The sequence below is a fragment of the Bactrocera neohumeralis genome, chromosome 3 (genome assembly GCF_024586455.1).
Source record: "Bactrocera neohumeralis isolate Rockhampton chromosome 3, APGP_CSIRO_Bneo_wtdbg2-racon-allhic-juicebox.fasta_v2, whole genome shotgun sequence".
Lineage (NCBI taxonomy): Eukaryota > Metazoa > Arthropoda > Insecta > Diptera > Tephritidae > Bactrocera > Bactrocera neohumeralis.
Genome location: NC_065920.1, coordinates 72981157 through 73001285, shown reverse-complemented (window position 1 = coordinate 73001285; position 20129 = coordinate 72981157). Strand labels below are relative to the sequence as shown.

The 20129-nt window shown below is 34.2% G+C and overlaps 1 protein-coding gene across 1 annotated transcript in view; it reads left to right on the top strand.

Moving 5' to 3' along the window:
• The window catches only part of LOC126752165 (uncharacterized), a 565185-nt gene that overhangs the window by 93801 nt on the left and 451255 nt on the right, over nt 1-20129 (top strand). Inside the window, exon 3 of the mRNA XM_050462767.1 lies at nt 5734-5759. The gene's annotated coding sequence lies outside the window, so the exon portion shown is untranslated. The remainder of the gene's footprint in view (nt 1-5733; nt 5760-20129) is intronic.

Below are 20129 nucleotides of genomic sequence, written 5' to 3'. Positions count from 1 at the left end.
TTTTTTCCTTAAATAGCTTCTTTTAAAAGTTATTTGCCGTCAAATTTATATATCAAATGTACTGAGCAGTCACTTAAGTTATATATAGCACATTCTGCGTTGCTCATACGGCATGGTGTACTATACGAATAGTTCGCTTGTTGCATTAGTTTCACTGCGTATAACTTTTAAAGAAATGCTTTTATGAAACAACTGTAAGAAAATTTCGTACAGCACAAAATTTGTATTGAAACAGATATTTTCGAAATTGTTAATTTGCTTACCTTGGAAATAAAAAATTTAATGCAAAAGATCAAAAAATACCATCTATATTTTAGGTATAAGTATTAGATATAGTATAGTATAGGAAAATTAAAATTATATAAAATTTCTATAGCAGTGAATTTCTTACAAAACTTCGAGTTTTGCAATTTAAAATATTTTTAATTAAACATTTTTTTTTTCATTCATCAATCGTCAAATCGTTCATTCATCAATCGTCCCTTTTTCGGGATGTAATGTTCGGATTGTTGCCTCACCAATAACACTTATTTTGCTTATTGACGAAGCCATTCAGGCAGAAATGAGCCTCACCGCTGAAGATGATTTTTTGATGAAAATTCGGATCATTTTCAAGTTGTTGGTCAGCCCAACTCACTATTCTGGTGGGCAAGTGGCTTCAGTTCTTGTGTCAATTTGATCTTGTTAAGAGGTAGACCAACATCTTTTCGTAAGCTTCGTCACAACGACGCCACAGAGATGCCCAACGCTTGAGAACGACGTGTGAGAAACTGATTTGGGTCTTCATCAATTGATGTACTAGCGGCAGCAATATTCTCGACTCAACGGGAACATTTTGTACTGTGGCTGTGGATTCAATTTTTTCCACTTGACGCTCAATTGCTGATCTGATGCGAATTTCGATAGTAAAATTTCATAATTTCGATTCGTTGTTGGATCGTATTTCTTTCAATGATGAAATGTCAAACCTTACCTTCTTAAATGTCAAAAGAGCGGGAGTAACAAGGCGTTGTTTGCTGTCTCTATCGGTCTATTTTTGTAGCGTCCTTATTGAAAACCCCTTTATTTCGTCATTTGAAGATACTCATTTTTGCTATTGATGCTTGCACCTCTATGGATAAGCAATTTTTTAAACACTTCTGGAACACTTCCTGTAAAAATGTTATTTGTGCGTTAATTTGCCGGCAGCTTTTCTCAGCATTATTGCCGTAAATAAATGTATCCATGGTGATTAAAATGAAGCTGTTAGGCGTGGCAAAATGGTGTGAGTATACATATGTACATATGTATGTGGGATAATTAAGACAACATTATCTAAATCAAAACATATGTGCGTGTATTTTCTTTCATTTCAAGTAAATTCCAAGTAAAAATTGAGTGAAATGTGAGCTTTTGACGTACTGTGAAAAAATGCGTTTAATAGCTTTTAAATTAGCGGATAAATTTACAGAAAAATTACTAGAAAAGAAACGTATAATTTACTGAAGACTTTAAGACGAGATAAAATGTAATTTTTTTTTTGTTATAATGCTCCTGTATAGCAAATTTTTTAATATTACAATATCACAGCGCCAATTGTCGAATGACAGAAGCAACTTGCATTACAGCAAACACATACCCTTTAAAAAATCCTGTCCCGTTTATCACATCCTCCCACCTTGTGTAACCCACCATTAGGCGCTAAGCCGTGACGGGCAGCGTAAGTCAATTAGAAAATTTAATTGTGCTTATATTTATGCTCTCTTGTTCGCCATAAAGTTGAGTGACACTTTAATTTTTATTGCAACCGCCAACGTGGTCTTTGTTTTCACGCTTTAGTGCTTGATTGCTTTTGTTGTTACTTCAGTTTACAAATGATTAAACAATTTAATAAGCAATGCTTTGTGGGGAGTGCACAAGGTGGCGCTTACTGTGTTAGCTGCGCTTTTTATGGTTTGTCATAAATTTTATCAACATTGTTGTTGTTTTTACTTAGATGAAAGAGGGCTTTGTTGTTGCTTTGTCTTGTGATATTATTTTTTATTGAGCGTGGTAGAAGGACATTGCTTTTCGTAATTTTGATGAATGTTTCACAACTGACCAGTTTTTGTGTAGAGGGAGGGTGACGGGGAGAGAGAAAATATTATGAATTGTTTTTAGATTTCCTCCGGCTTCTTGTTCATGCTTCATTGGCCGCTTTGTCTGAGCTTAGATGCGGTTTATTTAATTAAATATTAGAGTAATAAGTTGTAGAAAGCGTTGCTGGAAATTTTTATGTTTATTTTTCATGAATTTCATCTGAAATCTGCAAATTTCACAAATCTATAGCTTAAAATTTCACTAAATCATACCCGATTTTGGATTATTTTGCCTATAAGAGCTGCTTGTTTTTGTTGATTGAGGAATAATTTATTCATAAAACAATTCTGAGTGAGTTCTTAATTACAACTGAGTCGACAGAAGTATTGGAAAATGGTTGCTCCATCGCTCTCTGGGCTAAAAATTCATTAAAATGAAACTTCCTTAAAACACGATTCTGGTACAACTTCGGTTGAAGTATTTCTATGTCATCACAGACTTATTCTCTAAATATGTATTTAAGTGCCTCAGTTGAAAGTTAAGCCATAGTTTCATATGTCTTATGCTCAAGTTTTAAGAAGACCCACACTTATTTTTTAAGAGTTACCATCTTGAAAGTTGCGGCTCATTTAAGTTGCATGTAAGAGGACACAATAGACGATAGGTCGCGTTGTAATCCTAATTTACTTATCTAAGTTGCATGTTCAGCATCATTGCTACAGAATCGCTCAGTCCTTTTGTTATACCAGAATACTATAGTTATAACTACAGCTCATTCATTCTGGATCCTTTAAAATCAAATTTAAAAGAGATCATAATTTTACAGATGTATGTAAAATTTCGGTAAATTTTTTCGTGACAGACCTTACTTTCGCACCAGTTGCTAGTTTCAGTACTTCGGGATCCTGAAAATGTTAAGGATTATCTTAGGTTTATTAGATTTTAGTCATTGATCGAACTATGATCTTTTTTATAAGCTTTGAATTTGGTCAAAATTCGTGTATTTCGATATTTCGGGATTACTGAATTTCAGTTTCGGAACAATATCAATATTCGTACATTGGGATTATAAAATTTCAATTTCGGGATCCCGAAAATATTCGGGATTGACCAAACTCTTAAATGTTCATAATTTATTTATTAAAAGACGAAATTTCGCAACAAATTTCTATCGGGTTTTCGTGCTCATAAGACATCAATTGCGGGTTCCCGAAAATTTCCTTATTGAGATAGCATAATAGTAACTTTGGGATCCCATCTTTTCGCAAAGGCGCGTACATCGGGATTATAAAATTTCAATTTCGGGATCCCGAAAATTTTCGGGACTAACATTGTATATGTTTATTTTTTAATAATTGTTAGAAAAATGGCTTTAGCATATTTTACGATGGCATAATAGTAACTTCGGAAATTTTCGAATTCCATCAGATTTTATCTTTTATTATCTTCCAATATATGTATAATATGTACGAGTATACATATGTATGTACTATATTTGTAAAAAAAAGTTTGAAAAGGTCGTTGAAAAAATCCGAATCCAGATATGTATATTTTCAGATTTACTTCATTTATGGAAACAAGTACATTTTAAAATGGCTTGCAATAAATTGGTTAAACTAAGACTTCTTTCATTAGAATAATACTCTACTGTTTCAAACACTATTCATAAAACGAGGCGGACGCCTTCTAATAAAAATTTATTTATTATACTTTTTAATGTGCAACTGCCAGCACTACGCAATTTTCCAATTAAGTTTTAGTTTAGCATAATTTGTGCGGTGGATTTACGTAGCATACTTTTAGGCAATTAAGCGCTTACTTAGCCTATTCAATCATGCGAGCTGACGGCGCTCATAGTAAAACCATCAAAGCACACCGTCAACACAGTTAATAAGGTAAATCGTAAATACCTAATATTTTCACACCCCGGCAACGGTAAGCGCTCGTGTTAAGTTTCAGAACGCAATTCATCAAGCTTTAATTAAATTTACAAAATATGCGCCTAACAGCAGACTAAGCTGTGTTGTGTAGCTAACTTCAACGCAATTGTAATAAATCGCCGAAGCAGCGGCGCACAAATTACAAAATCAATTTTTGTTTAGTAAATATAGCTGTAAATTTTTTTAGATGCTTTGAAGAGCGCGTGTGGCAAAAATAAGTAAATATATAAAAATAAATTTTTTTTAATTTTTTTATTTTTTTTCTGTTTTAGAAATTCGCTTGGCTTATATTTATATGTATATTTTTCAATATTTCACGCATTCGATCCGCCAGCTGTCAATTACGATGCGCTGCCCAAACGCCAGCGGAAGGAAGGAAGCAAATCGGTTTCCCAGCGATGCACGTATAACAGTGTTTTGATGCCTTCGCTTTGCGCTCACATTCGCTAATACCCTGACTTTCCGTTATACCTACCTATTTAATGCATGTTGTTGTTGTTGTTGCATATTCGATATTTATGTGCGCGATCTAAAATTCGACACTAAGCACTGGAAATTGCTGTTGCTCTGCACCGTTTTTCCTAAGCCGCCCCAGCGCTGCCGGCCAAACAGACCGGAACTGGCGAACTGTAAAGCGGCAGCTAACGGTTTTATTTGTTTGCCATTTGAAGCGTGAAAAATTTGTATTCGCCCACCGAACCCAACGCAAGCAAAGCAAAGCACGGAGAAAATAAATATGAAATTGAAAAGAAAAAACAAAAATCTGCAAAAAGCAACGCCTCTAATTTCCAACAAACGGTATTTTGTGCTGAAAATGCTCTTTGATTGATTACATTGACCGCCGCTGATGAAGGTCTGCCGTCTGATGGATAGCGACGCAGCAGCGCTGTGTGTGGCTTAACCAGTCGCAACTAAGCTCAGCTAACTTGTTGTTATTTGTTGTTGTTGCGTTTTCAAATATTACATTATATATAATTTTTGTAACTTTTTGCTTTCTGCTTTCTGCTTTCCACTGATTATTTGCATTATTTATTAGCGTTGAGTGACAGGCGTTCAGCTTACAATTTATTTATGTTGTTGCCATTTTTTTCAGTTCCACTGTACTAACTGCTGTCTGCTTTGTGGGCGGTTTTTGTTGCTGTTTTCACTGCAGTCTTGTTGTGTTTGTTATAAGCTAACTGCAATTTCGCTAATAAATGTCTGGCTGCGCAGTAATGAAATATTCGAAATTGCTCTATTTTTCAAATATTTGGCTTTATGTGCAAAATAAAACAAAAAATTAAAAAGTAAATTGAAAAAAGTCGAAAAATGTTACAAAAAATAATAAAAAAAAATTAAATGAAATCAAAAAAAAAGTATTGAAAAAATTTATTGCTGGAAATGACTTTTTTGCTTGTCTTTTACAGTCATAAATATTGACTTAAGCACACAAATTTAAATACAGTTAAATGGTGAGCTTGCAATAGCAAATTGTTTCTATGGGCGGATGATGTCTAGTTGGCAGGTTTTTATAGTAAAAATAAAATTAATTTGGGTCTTTTATTACATTAACGCTTATTTATGTGATTTATTTAATGGAAAAGCAAATTTTATGTTATTTATATAATTTATTTTATTTACACTACATATTTTTACTTAAACTATTCAATATATTATGGAAATTTTAAATAGAATGCTATTTTATGGCGATAGAATTTGAATAATAATACTAATTAATTTCGTTTTTTATTTTCAGCATTATTAATCAGCTGTAAACAAATGGTGAGTTTTTATAAATCTTTTTTCGAAAATGTAATTAATTATATAAAAATACATATTGTATTGTAAAAATATTTAAAGTATGTGTGCTGTAAAATCAATGTTTAGTTTGAATATATTTAAAATCTGTTTAATAATAAAAAAACTATAATTAAATTTCATGACTAAACAACGAGGATTAAGTATGGTAGTATGTCATTAGACATAGACTAGTTTGGTCCTACCAGATGACCTTACCTACCTTGTTAAGTCCAAGAGGAGTAGTCATCATTTAGGATGTCTGCGCTTGAAGCGAATTTTAGCAAACTCTGCGGCCTCACTATCGATACCTCCTCCAGTGTATTATACTGTGGGAACTCCAGATGTAGTCTTGCCAATGCGGGACAAGTGCACAAAAGATGTTTCACTGCTTCCCTAGTGCCCAACTCTAGAACTTTCCTGCCGTCTTCTCGTTCAGTCAGCCGCATCTTGCGGGCGTCTGTCGCCACCATTTGTAGTGACCAGTTAGTATTCAAATCATGTTCCCAGCGTCTGTTCTATCAAGTGCAATTAGGAATTGTGTGTACTTTCGATCTACCGTTTTGCAGTTTTGCACCCATTTAGCTTGCCTTCCATCGTGCTTTGATTTTCCTCACTATACTTCTGTCGAGATCGTAGTATAGACAATGCTTGGGTTTCATAATGTTTATCATATTTTCGGATGTTAGTCGTACATTATTCTTGGCAATTTCTGCACTATTTAATTGCCCTCGAAAGTATTACTTCTAGCAACTTATTCTTCAGTTTGAAGCGGGATCTTGGCCTAAGGAGCCAGTAAAGCTGCGCCAACTTCAATCTTAGCTGAGTTTTTTTTACTTTTACGTGATCTTTTCAAGTTCGCCTCTTATCAATTGTAATCCTCAAATATTTGGCGCATGTGTTTGTTGGTAACAACTGACTATATAAAGCCACTTGAGGGCAATTTTTGTGCGAATATAATGCTTCTACTGACTTTTCGGTGTTTATGCCAATGTTCCATTTGGTGAGCCTCGGTTTTAGAGCATTCAATTGCATCTGCAGATTTGTGGAAGCAGTAGTAGGGTTGCCATTTGATGCTAACAGTGGAGTATCAATAGCATAGGTTGTCGTCATTGTGGCGTCAGAGTTGATCACTCGAAAGTTTGCTGCATTAAGAATGTAGAGCACAAGGGCGAATACACTGTCTTGGGACACGCAAGCACGTTCTACTTTATTGCAAATGTTCAGGTTTTAAAAATTAAAATAACATCATCACATTTCTATTGCGATGGGAAATGACAAAGTCTGAACATTCCGTTCAGAAGTCTGACAATGATGCTGATTAAGTTTTCGGGTAGCGCTTTAAGTGAAAACGCATTAATTCCTTGTGACTTTTTGTTTGCCATTGCTTTGAGATCCTCCTGAACTTCTACAACATCTATTTCAGTAATCGGAAAACCCATTTGACAACCAACGTCCAAAAAATTGCTGACTGCCGCATTGCTAGATTCATCATTTAACTCATTAGGAATTGACGTGTTTTGGAGGTGTGTGGCAAATACCGCGGCTCGGTTGAAAACTTGAATTAGAAATATTGTTTTGTCAATATTCTATTTAATTTTTTTTTTTTTAAATTGAAAGACTTTTTATATATTTTTATTAATAAATTGAATATTCCTGTATATGTACATATTTTTAAGATCCAAAAGCAAGGCGAATCACTTATCGAAAAGGGCTTGTAATTTAGCCGTGTTCGCCACCTTCAGGCGGTATTCTTTTAACTGGTTTTATTCCACAAACTAATATTAAATATTCTCTTAACAATACTCCATGCAAATTTTACTAATTCAATATTTATCACATTTCTTGAAATGAATATTCTCTTTTGTTTTTCAACCCAAATTTTCACAAGGTAGTGAGATTACTTATTCAAGTACAAAACCCGCAGTTTAGCCAAGTTCGCCTCCCCTGTAATGCAATGGATATTTCACTTTCAATTTGCGATTTGAACTCTTCGAAAATTTGTCAAGAGAATATGATTGAGAGAAAAAAAGAAAGAGTATTTGATCTCTTTTAATTAAAGCTTAACCTGGAAGTTATTAATTGACGCCAAAAAAAGAAATATATTTCAAGATTTTTCATGTTCAAGAAAAAAGTTATTTTATATCATATTTATTTTTACATGGAACTTACAATGTTAAAATGGACTTTCTTTAATAAAGTGACGCATGAGATGTTAACATTCTGTCTGTAGTTTTCGCTATAACTGGAATATCAGACCGCGATGGCGGTAACATAGAGTTTCCTTTCATATTCTCCTGTGTTTTGGGGTTTTGTACTTAATAGACCTAGGTTCGGTCCCTTGGTATTGCTTTTTGCGAACGTTAGTCAAACTTTCTTCTTTTCTAACAATTTCTTTCGGCATCGTTTCATCGTGGGATATTTTGGACTTTTTTGGTGGCGTTTTTCGACTCTCTAGTTTGCCTTCCCGTAGTTTTTTTGGTGTTGTACTTAGAAACCGCAGTCAATAATAATTGATTGCTAGAAATGGAGAATTACTTATTTAGCGTCATGTTTTTTATTCCCTTTATCTTCTCGCCTAAATCGAACATAAGATCTCGCTCATTTTTTTATGGGGTCGGGACGACCTTGCTTGTTCGTGTTTTTTCACGGGCGCCTTTTCTGGTGATCGAGCTAACTTTGGCGATCGCTTAAAAGCATCAGTTTCTGCGTCGTTATTCATACTTGTAGCATAATCAAATGCATTGACCAAATGTTCTGCCGTTACATGGCATTCGTTGGATATCGACGGCAGGAAGCCTTCTTGCTCACCCCCAAAACCGTCGGCACTGTGCATTTTACATTCTGCACCATAACTTTAATTCTCTCATATGTTTTTATTTTTCCGGGATCCATATCATTTTGTATCTGCTGGAAGGTGGGTTGTTTAGCCGTTTTTAATCTTGAGACCGCCGCTGCTCAGTAAGCAGCCTAGTCTGAGATAGACACTTCCGGCATTTTGTTGGTTTGACACTTGGTGGCTGCGAAGTCGGAACTAGGGATGCTTAAAAAATAATTTTAGTCTGTGATTTACGAGTTGAGAATTGGGGTTAATGGCAAAAAAGTGATAACTGCATGCAGTCTATTTTTATTGGTGACATGTAATTTCTCTTTTAATGCTTAGAAATATAATTAATTACATCAGTTTAAAGGAAATAACTGTTTAGTTAGCGTTAAACTTTGAAATTATTATTTGAGTTTGTCCTTGCTAATAAATTTCAGAGCAATATTTGAACAATATATTTGGCTTCTGTGAGAAGGAAACAAATCAAGCACATGCAAAGCATTGCTATTCAAATAAACACTTTTATTTATGTGGTATAATATGACTTTTGAACGCTTAAAAAGCTGAAAAAGTTTCTGTTAAAAAAAGCTTGTAATTTATGCGTTTGTTGTAACAACAAGCTGTAAGTTCGCTAAAATCCGCACTGATGAGTCGCAAAACCAATTAATGCCCATACATAAAAATGCACGGATTAGTATTTATTTAACGCATTTTTTCATTCCCTCATAAACATTCAGCGTTGCATCAATTTCATGTTGACAAAATTTGTTGCGGTTTAGTTGTAAAAAAAAATGTTGAATTGCTATTAATTGAATGCCATACAAGCGCAAACTAATTGAAATCTGTTGTCGATTTATATTTTGTTTATGTGAACAAATGTGTGTGTTCCATGAATGCAAAGTCTTTGCTGGGAATTTATTTTTGGTTTTGATTAATTGATTTTGCTAATTTTCACCAGTAATAATTATATGGCAAACATAGAAAGGAAAAAAATAGAATGAAAGTGTATAATTCAGGCGCTATTTGAATACAAAAATGTTACAGCAGGGATGATTTTAGCGGAAAATTGCATGATAATCTTGGACATAGTGATATCTCTGGTAATTTTAAAGCAGATACACTAGTCAGATCAGACACTTTACATTTAAAGGGGAATGTTTAATATCATTCGAAAGAACATTATTTGACATTTATTTTTTGAAGTTTTTCCCTTTCAAATATTGACCGCGGCTACGTTTCATATGGTTCATCCGTTGAGTCCAATTTTCGATGACTCTTCGTCCCATGCTTGTTTACATACCAACACCATTGAGCCAGAAATAGACCTCATCGCTGAACAAAATTTGGCTCGAAAACGTCGGATTTTCTTTCAACATTTTAAGAGCATAGAGCGTAGCTTGGAAAGGACGAGCGGCTTCAGTTCTTGCACAAGCTGTACTATGTGCCTTTAAATTTAAGATATCGACGTAAAATGCGCCAATTTGTTCCATACGTCGGCCCGAGTTGCTGCGAACTGCGCCGAATCGACGCTCCACGGTTTTCGAGTACACCCTCTTCTACAGCTGCTATATATTCTTCACTGTGTACTGGACGTGATCTATTTGGTCAAATAGTATAATACAATAATAAATGCTGGGTCTCAAGTTGAGTGATGGTGTTGCAAATAGTACGCTCTGTAGACCGATTATGTCGACCATAAGTTAAGCGAAACCCGTGAAATACACTGTTCACAGAACGTGAGTTTTCGTAGTAAAGTTTATAGATTTGTTAGCTTTGTTCAGGCGTAAGTCTTTCCATGATGAAATGCCAAAGAATACTAAACAAAATCACATGACAACTTGACAGGGCTCACGCGTGATCTGTCAAAAAAAGGTTATTGAAAAAAGCACCTCTACTGTGATTAACCGTTATATGCCTCTGGCTACTTGTAAATATTTGACCGACAAACTTGTTATAAATAGAGCTGAGTATCGGTGAATACAATCCCTAACATGCTCAACAAGCAGACAAACGTGCCTTGAATGGATAGGAACCGCACATGGCGACAATTCAAATTCAAGAGGACAAAAGAATTGTAATAGGAGTGCTGACAGGTCATTTCTCTAATTGACAGACATGTCAGCAGGCTGGAAATATCATACAACGACTATTGTAGAAGCTGTAATTAGAAGCTCTCAAGAGGGCGAAGAAGAAAAGATTACAGTAGAACTTCTATGCGAATGTAAGGCTTTGTATAGGAAAATAATCGCAACTATCAGTTGAAGGTCTTGATAATGCTTCGGAAGCTGCACATATGGTCCACAACTTTTTCTTTTCATAAACTTCATTGGGAGCACGGGTTCAGGGAGGACATTTTAGAGAGGGGACACTGGTGGGTTCACAATAGGTCTCCTAAGATGTAGGTGCGTTATCAGACATCCATCCTACCTACCCACCTAACTAGATCTCTTCGGCATTCTGTGGATTCCAACCCAAAAGAACCTGGACTTTGCAACCTAGAATGAATAAAGATATTTTTTTATATGTACTTTGTTCTGATGTAAATCGTATTCCAGTGAGGGCGTTCGATATTGACCAGAACAAATGGTGGTCAGAACGTGTTAGGTTTCGGCTACAAGGCGGGTGAAATGAATCAGTCTTGTAGCATAAGGCGTGTCTAGTTGTAATTCCAGACATTTTCGACAATCACTCGTCTCAATATGATGAGTTGATTTGAGTTTCACCCTGCTTTAGAAGCTCAAAAACAGCACGGCTTTTGACCACATACGGCGCCAATACCTTGACCTCATGAATATTTGGTGCCATTGATTGGGTGAGTTGTCCAGGTGGCAAATATGATATCTAGCGTTTGCAGTTGTGACAATGCATCCACGTTTCATCACCAGTTAAACTCTGATACAAATACGACTTCTTTTTGCAACGTTCAGGTAGCATTCCTAATGTCTATGGAAAATCGTCTCTATGTAAACGTCTCTTGGCTTCAATTCATATGGCATCCAATGGTTTTACTTCTGAATGCATCCAGCTGTCTTGAAACATTTTGAAATGGCAGCTTGAGTTATTTCCAAAGATTTTGCGAGCTCCTCTTGGGTTCGGCTCCAATCTTCATCGAATAATGCCTTCAGTTTTTAAAACCTTTTGCCGTCCTGTGGTGAAAACCACTTTGGGTACGTTAGCTCAACTGGAGAATGTTCACCATAAACTTCAACAAAAAAGAAGTGAATTTCGGTTGAGATTTTCTTCATATTAACGTAATGAAGAGGAGCACTCCGTGAAAATACTTTTCAGGCACAAAAAGCGACATCTCCTTGCAGACCACACGAATATAATTATAGATCATAATACTAGATTTTTTATTATTTTCTGTTATTTTACGTTATGTTACGTAGTGGAAAGTTAAGTTACTTTAAGTTCGGTTACGTTATACTCCTTAATTAATGTTGAGTTATTTTTCCATAATGTCATGTTTCGTAATGTCAAGGCTATTTGCGTTACGTTTTGTTGAAATAAGTGACATTGGGTTAAGCAAAGTTACGTTATTATACGTTAAGTTCATATGGTGATAAAAGCTAATGTCATGTTAGGCTCCTTAATTGACGTCACGTTATCCTAACATTTATCGTTCAATTTATTTTAATGTTATGTTATTATGTAAGGTAGTGTTACGTTATGTTATGTGATTATGTAAAGTTAAGATTTGGTAGTATTATATTACGCTACTTTACAACAAGTTATGTTATGATAAATTTTCTTGTAATAAGTGACTTTATGTTAAGTTACGTTACGTTAAGTTAAGTTACATTACGTCGTTTTGTAAAGTCATGCTATGCTAAACATGTACGTTAATTAATGTTAAGTGAGGTTATGTTAAGTAACGTTACGTTACGAAACTTTACTTACATTTACGTCATGCTAACACTTATTGTTCAATTAATTTTAAGTTTATGATATGATATATAAATTTTTGTTATGTTAAGTTGTGTTACGTTAAGTTATGTTACGTTATTATGCAAAGTTAAGTTATGCTACAATTATGTAAAAGCTATGTAGAAACAGGTTAACAAGTTATGTTACTTTGTGAATTTATGTCATGTTACTTCTTATATCAGGCTTTTTAGATTGTGTCAACATAGTTAAATTGCACTATGTTTCTTTATTCTTTCCATTTCATTTTATAGATAATTTAAACTTTCAATTATTTGTCTCAATTAGTTTAAAGCGTTTTCACCTACATACGCACTCTCCGCTCACATCCACATGTCACCACTACTACCATGTTCACCACATTTAATTGCCCTTCCCGCTGCATGCAGCACAATTACCGCATACTCTGCTAACAATAAATTCAATTTATTGCATAATCGAATTTCATTAGTTATTTGACAGAGGTTTTAATGAAAATTAGTACACCGAAATGTTGCCAATATTTAGCTGCCACAAAAAATGCCACCGCATCGAACACACATTGCATGACATGCAATTGTCAATATTTATAAATTATTTGCGCGTACAAATAATGTTCAACGATCGTCACGTACACACCAACACAGCTGCGGACGCTTCAAAACGCCTAATGTTAGGCAATGCCATCGAGCTAATTCGCTATTTACATTATTATTATTGTGTGCACGCATACATTGTTACACAGTAGTGTTGCTAAAATGTACGAAAATGTTGTTGTATTTATATTTTACGATTGCGCTAACAACAAATGTGTAAATACTTTGCCGTGTAGGCGTTTTGGCACACGTGCGTGTATACCTATATTAACAAACACTTATATGGTATTTGTACCGTTACGTGCTTGTCTACAAATTTTCGCAATTAATTTATTTTTATTGTATAATATTTAGCGCTGCTGTTAGGTAATGCTTCGCCGTGATTGCCAACAGCATAATTCTATTTGCGGTGTGCATATTTGTGTGGTGTATTTGTTTTTGTCTATTTCGCATTATCAATTGGTGTGTTGTACTTAACGGTAGTTGAGTTAAATTGTTTTGTGCACTATTTTCGATATCAGAGAGTTTAGTACATTTTTTGCGGAGATACATTGTCAATACAGGCATATTAAAATATGTACATACATACATACATATGTATGTATGTATATGGAATTTATCAGATGATTAGTTAAAAGTATTTCGTGAGGGATGTTTTGGTCTTCTATGAAAAAAAATTTGATATTAGTTTGACGTGTTCTTTTGATATGTTATGTTACGTTACGTTGTGTTGTGTTATGTTATGTTAAGTTAAGTTAAGTTAAGTTAAGTTAAGTTAAGTTAAGTTAAGTTAAGTTAAGTTAAGTTAAGTTAAGTTAAGTTATGATATGTTATGTTAAGTTATGTTATGTTATGTTAAGTTAAGTTATGAGTTATTTGTTATTTTATGTTATGTTATGTTATTTTATGTTATGTTATGTTAAGTAAAGTTAAGTTAAGCTATGTTGTGATGTGTTATGTTATGTTATGATATGTTATGTCATTATGTTATGTGTAAAATTTTTTGATGATCGATTGAGTAGTTTTCAAGAAATCTTGCCAGCCGACTTCAAAAACACAGTTTCGAAAAAACGTGTTATAAGACGGCTCGCTTAGCCTAGATAGCCTCGAGCGCACAAGTTCTCAGGGCTGTATCTCCGAAACTATTACTCGGGTCAACTTGAAACTTTAGGAAAATATTTTAGAGGTGTTGTAGAATTTAATAATATAATAAAAAAATTCGAATTTTTGAAACCCGTAAACCCAAGTAACCCCATAAGTTGTGACGAAGTTTGTAACATCCAGATAGAATCGTCGGAGATCGTATAAAGTGTTATTCACCCCATCAGCGTGACGAGCTGAGTCGATTTAGACATGTCCATCTGTCTATGTGTATATACGCGAACTAGACCCTTAGTTTTTGAGATATCGATCTGAAATTGTGCTTCCGTTCTTTCCTGCCAAAGAAGCTGCTCATTTGTATGAACATAATTGCATATAGCTGTCATACAAACTGAACGGTCAAAAAAGTTCTTGTAAGGAGTCATTTGTATATGTGAAGGGTATTATAGCTTCGGAGCAACCGAGCTTATCGTATTTACTGTTTTGCATCTATTACAAAATAACAATGCCGAACTTCAGAAATTTACGAAAATCTTTTGATTTCTATTTTACAAAAGTACAATCTTGAAACTCTTCAAAAATAGGTCTCATGCAAGCTTATGTCTGCTTTTGTTTGTTTAAAAAAGATTTAGGCAAACAAAGTTCATTCTTAGTTTATTATTTACAATTCATTCATTTTTTACTTTTTTCTTTCTTCCAAAATATATACTAAAAAGTCTGTCTACGATCAAAACTTTCCAACCAACTTTCGTCATCCCTAAACCAGCTTGCAGCTCACAGCTCGTTTGTAAGAAAAGTTACTTAACCTTCATACAATTGTAGCTCTTCCACTATTTGCACTCTAAGCCTAAAGGTATGTTTTGAAATATATGCGGGTATGTGAAGCTTTGGCAAGATTCCACTTTAACTGGCACAAATGTCAAGTCGTTGCTCAAATTTTTCAAATCCTTTGTGTGTGATTTTAAAGTTTTTATGATACCTATACATATGTGTTTGTAGCAAGTAACTACTTGCCTAGTGGGTCAATAAGATGTGAATGCTCAGCGACTTTGAATGAGAATTTGGTTACATATGTATATACGATTTTGTCTCTCGCTTACGGCTGTTGCTGCTATTTTGTGTTTTGTTGTGTGCCGTTTTGTGTGGAACCAAAAAGTTTTAGTTAGCTACCTTCATTTTTGTGTGTCTTTTATAAAATTTTTTTCTATAGGCATAACTTTAGGAGTTGTTACTTATTTACTTGCTTTTCTATTGCTCTCAGTCAAACTTCAAATGATTTCTGCAACAAATTGAGAGTTTAATTTTATTGTAAATTAAACAAAGTCAAATAATGTTAATGTGTGGGTTACGACTCGTTAAGTGCCCATTTATTATGTATGTATATGCTCAAAAGTATGCTATAATTTGGAAAAACCTTCGCTTTCCAGCAAAGCAGAGTTAATTGAGTTGTAAAAGGTTCAGAAAATGTTTGCGCAAACAAGCCTAGACACATATGAGGGTCCATTTTATGACACCCAAAAGAGCAACTTATTCATAACAGCCTAAAAGTAGGCAATTATCTTGGTGTTTCACATGAAAAGGCTGCATTAGTGTGAGTGTTGCTTACCTATTCATTGGCCATAGTTTGCAGGTGAAGTGCAGAGGATTTTATGGCTTGTAAAAACACAAACTACAAAGAGTGGCTCACAGCAATTTCGTTGCACAAGCACAGATGAACCCCAAAAATATGCAAATTTTTGCGGTACAACCAGCATATGTAAACGGACTGCCAGTGTGCTCTACGCCGAAATTATGCACAAACACAAGCTACTTGAAAGTGTAGTTGGTACTGCTCAAAATATAAACGATACAAAGTATTTAAGTGCTTGTGCACACACACTTGTACACCTTTGAAGGTAGTATGCATGTGTGTTTGCCTTTTTGAAGAGACACAGCGCCGCTCACGCTGCTATAGAATGGAAATTAGCAATATATTGTTGACATCCTAACCAAACAAGGCACACAACATACATATATACATATTCACTTCAAGTATAATACATACATACACATATGTTTATCGCAATGCCTACATCTGATTAGTCCTTTTGCTGTGCCATTATCTTGCCTTAAAGTCTGCTTTGCCTTTTTCACATACCCACAAGGGCCAATGTAAACATACGGCAAGGGAAAGAAAAGCAAAAACAAAAATAACATGCACAAACATGCCACCACAACAGCAGATAATATCCTCGAAATCGCTACAAAACGTGTTAAGCGCCTAACAATATGCAGTTAAGCACAAGAAAATCGAACATCTGTTAGCCTTGTGAGCGCACACACACACATACTATATACTGAGGGTTAGAGGAGTAGCAGCAGAGGACGTACACATACATACATACATGCATACACATACATATATTATATATACATGTGCATAGGAGAATTTGTGAAGATGTATGTGAGTGTTGTAGCTCATGATGGCATTGCAGTAGGACAGTTAAGTATACATATAGCTTTAGTTGATTCTAAGCTTATATAATAATGCGTGCACATGTATATAGTATGTGGTATTTACAGGTAAACGCTTAATATAAATACACGCCTTATCTGTGGTTGTATTTTTTTGTTTCTTGCCTTGGGATTTTCATTATGTTTTCTCAAGCATCAGACATTCTTTAAATAAAAGTTTAAAGCTACACATTTATTTACACATACAAGCATATTTCAAATATTTTAGGGTTTCCAAGTTTTTATGACTTTTTTTTTGTAAAATTTCGTTGCTTAAAGTACGTATGAAAATCTATACCATTCTTTATTAATTTTTTTAAAAAAGAAAAAAATATTTATGTACATATATGTATGTAGTTGTTTGCAAGGAGTTGCCATACTAAATTAATATTATTTTTTTTATAAATTTTCTAGAATGCTTTACTGTATACTCTTTGACAAATCTCAATCATAATTTAAGCAAAGAAAAGAAACAATTTATGAACAGGGTTGCCAAATGTTTGTGATTAAAAAGAAACTTTTCAATTTAAGTGTTTAATGGAAAGATTAAATTGTTTTATAAGTTACGTAAAATTGAAATTCATATAAAAAATTATTAGAGTTGCCATATTTATTCTTTTAATAAATATTTTAAGCACATGTTGGTCAAAGCGTGTACGAAAATCTATACAATTCTATATTAATTTTTATAAAAAACGAGAAAATAAATATATACATATAGATGCATGCAAGGTGTTGCCATATTAAATTATTTTTTTTTTTTATAAATAGTAAAGAAATATAATCATATATAAATATTATCAGAGTTGCCAATTTTTTTCATTTAAAAATAGTTGTCACGCACAACTGTCTTTAAGGGAGACCCTAGTAATTGTCTTATGAAGAATTAAATGATATAACAAAATATCAGTAAATACTTACAGAGTTGCCATATATGTCTCTAAAGAAATCTATTATTTAATGTATGTCTAGGTCGAGCCGATAAGAGTAATACTTAGAATTTAATAGTAAACTAGTTAGGGTGATCCAAAACGAAGTAATACCTATTTTGTGGGTTGAAATTAACTTTTATTCATATAGAGAAAAAATATCCCAGCAAGGCAGGTTTTTGCTTTTTTAATTAAAAAATTTGTGGGTGAGTGTTCTAAGTTTATTTTATTTAAATAAAATCTGAGAAGCTTTTAATTTAAAAATTCTTGTACTGAAAAAAAAACCACTGAGTTGGATTCTTTAGTTAATTTTATGTTCTGCAGGAATCTCAGTTATAATAAGTATTTAAAAATAAACTTTGCCTTACAGAGCAGCTCCTTTAAAGTGTGGGATCTCATTGCAATGCATGGTTCTAGGCCCATCATCCAGGACTCTCCTCCACTAAAAGCGATTTAACCTCATACGCTGAGATGGCCTTTAGTACAGCTTGGCTATCGCTAAGATGGAGATTAATTTCTGCATACTGACTAAAGACTCCTGCTTGAAAGATGCTCGGAAAACGTCCCTTTCCCTTATCCAATGCCTTCCGAAGTTTTCGAACTATCAGTCTAACAGTGGATAGTGCTGTCCCTAAGTAGTTGGCCGTGCGAAGAATCAGTCCACTCCGCCTTACTGTCGAGAGTAGCTTCGAACTTCTTTGTAGAATTAACCCTATTCGTAACACTGTCCTTTGAAAGAAAGGTGGGACATCTTCTAATGCCTTTATTTGTTGAGACGACATTATCTCCCTTTGCTGAAACCTGCTGCTGCCATTAGCAGCATGGTAAGTTTTGCTACCTGTTTGATCACTAGATGCAGCGGTGACTTCAAGTGTTGCGGTTACTTAAGGTTCTTCTTTTGCGAGATTTAATGCCAGTAAATGAAATTGTTTTTAAAAACTTTGTTGTTGTTGCTGTAGCAGAAAAAATGCTTTAATAGTTTGGTGAATTGACAGTCCCTGGTTGGATATAGGGAGATATGGACGCGTTTCGATTACTCTCTTTCAAAAGATCGATTTTAGTCATAACTTACGACCTCTTTAAATGAAGATTTTCAATAAGATACTGGTTATTCTAGTCCATGATGTATTTCGCAGACTGATCCGAATCAAAAAAAAGTTTAGTTATTCTTTGTCTTTTATTTCGATGAAATTTTTCACATTGCTTGTTTTTTTTGAACCCTGAAGAGGGAATATTAAGTTGGCCATCGGACCACCTTAGCATACGGTTGTTAATATAAATTGGGTTGCTTCAAAATATTCAAAAATATGATTTTCTGCTTTTCCCAAACATATAAATATATTTATTCACACACGTGACTTCTTCTAAGCATAACTCACATGTAATGCCCTTAATACCGTTGTAAGCTGCGAGGACCAGAAAGGCAAACAAACAAAATTATTTTTAAGCGAAAAATCTATTTGTCGATGGCAAAAGCCCATTTTTAATATTTTTGTAGGCACATACAAGTGATTTTTTTATGTAGTTTATGTAGTTGTGTAAGTGTGTTGTTATGTATGTGTGAACAAGGCAGCTTATGCTTAAAATGTCCGCACATTTTGTTGGCTCAATTTTGACTTTCGAAGCCTTTGATAAATTGATGAAAACCATGTCACATGCTATTAGCAAAAACAACAGTCTGTCAATGGCTGTGCACAAACACACTCACACACATACACATACATACATTTTTATACGCACATGCGGCCACTTGATATTTTATACCCAGATTATAAGTGGCTTAGGAAACCGCAGACCCAAAACAACAAAACGCACGCATGTAGGCCGAAAATTGTTGTTATAAAATTTGAATATCCATGCTCATATGTGTGTGTGAAGCGCATGCGAAAGTCAAAATAAGTGGGTTATGAGCACTCAGTAGAGCCAAGTAGAGTGAAGTACGGTAAAGCCATTTGGGTGGCGATGTATGTATGTATATGTGTAGGTATGTACATATATGTAAGTATTTGTAGGTGTAGAAGTATGTGTGTTTATAAATATGTTTGTTTATTGGTAATACTTAAATGCCGTTGTACATATTTGTGGCAGCAATACTAATGGCATGCTGAAGGGATAGACCTTTTATCTTCCTCGTGCTTAGAAGATGTCCATACATATATAGTCTGAAGAGGGTATATTATTGATACATAAAGTGAAATTATGAGCACGTTCTTTTCTTGTCAAGAAGTTGTTCATATGTTGGTACTGCCGATATCGGACCACCATATCATGTAGCTGTCATACTAACTGGCCGATCAAAATCAAGTTCTTGTATGGAAAACTTTTTTGTTTAAGAAGATATCTTCAGGAAATTCGACCTAATTTGTTTTCAAAGCCAACGAAATAATCTCTTAAGAAATTTTTTAAATCAGTTTACTATATCATATAGCTGTCGTACAAACTGAACGATCAAAATCAAGTTTTTGTATGGAAAACTTTTTTATTTGACAAGATATCTTCGCGAAATTCG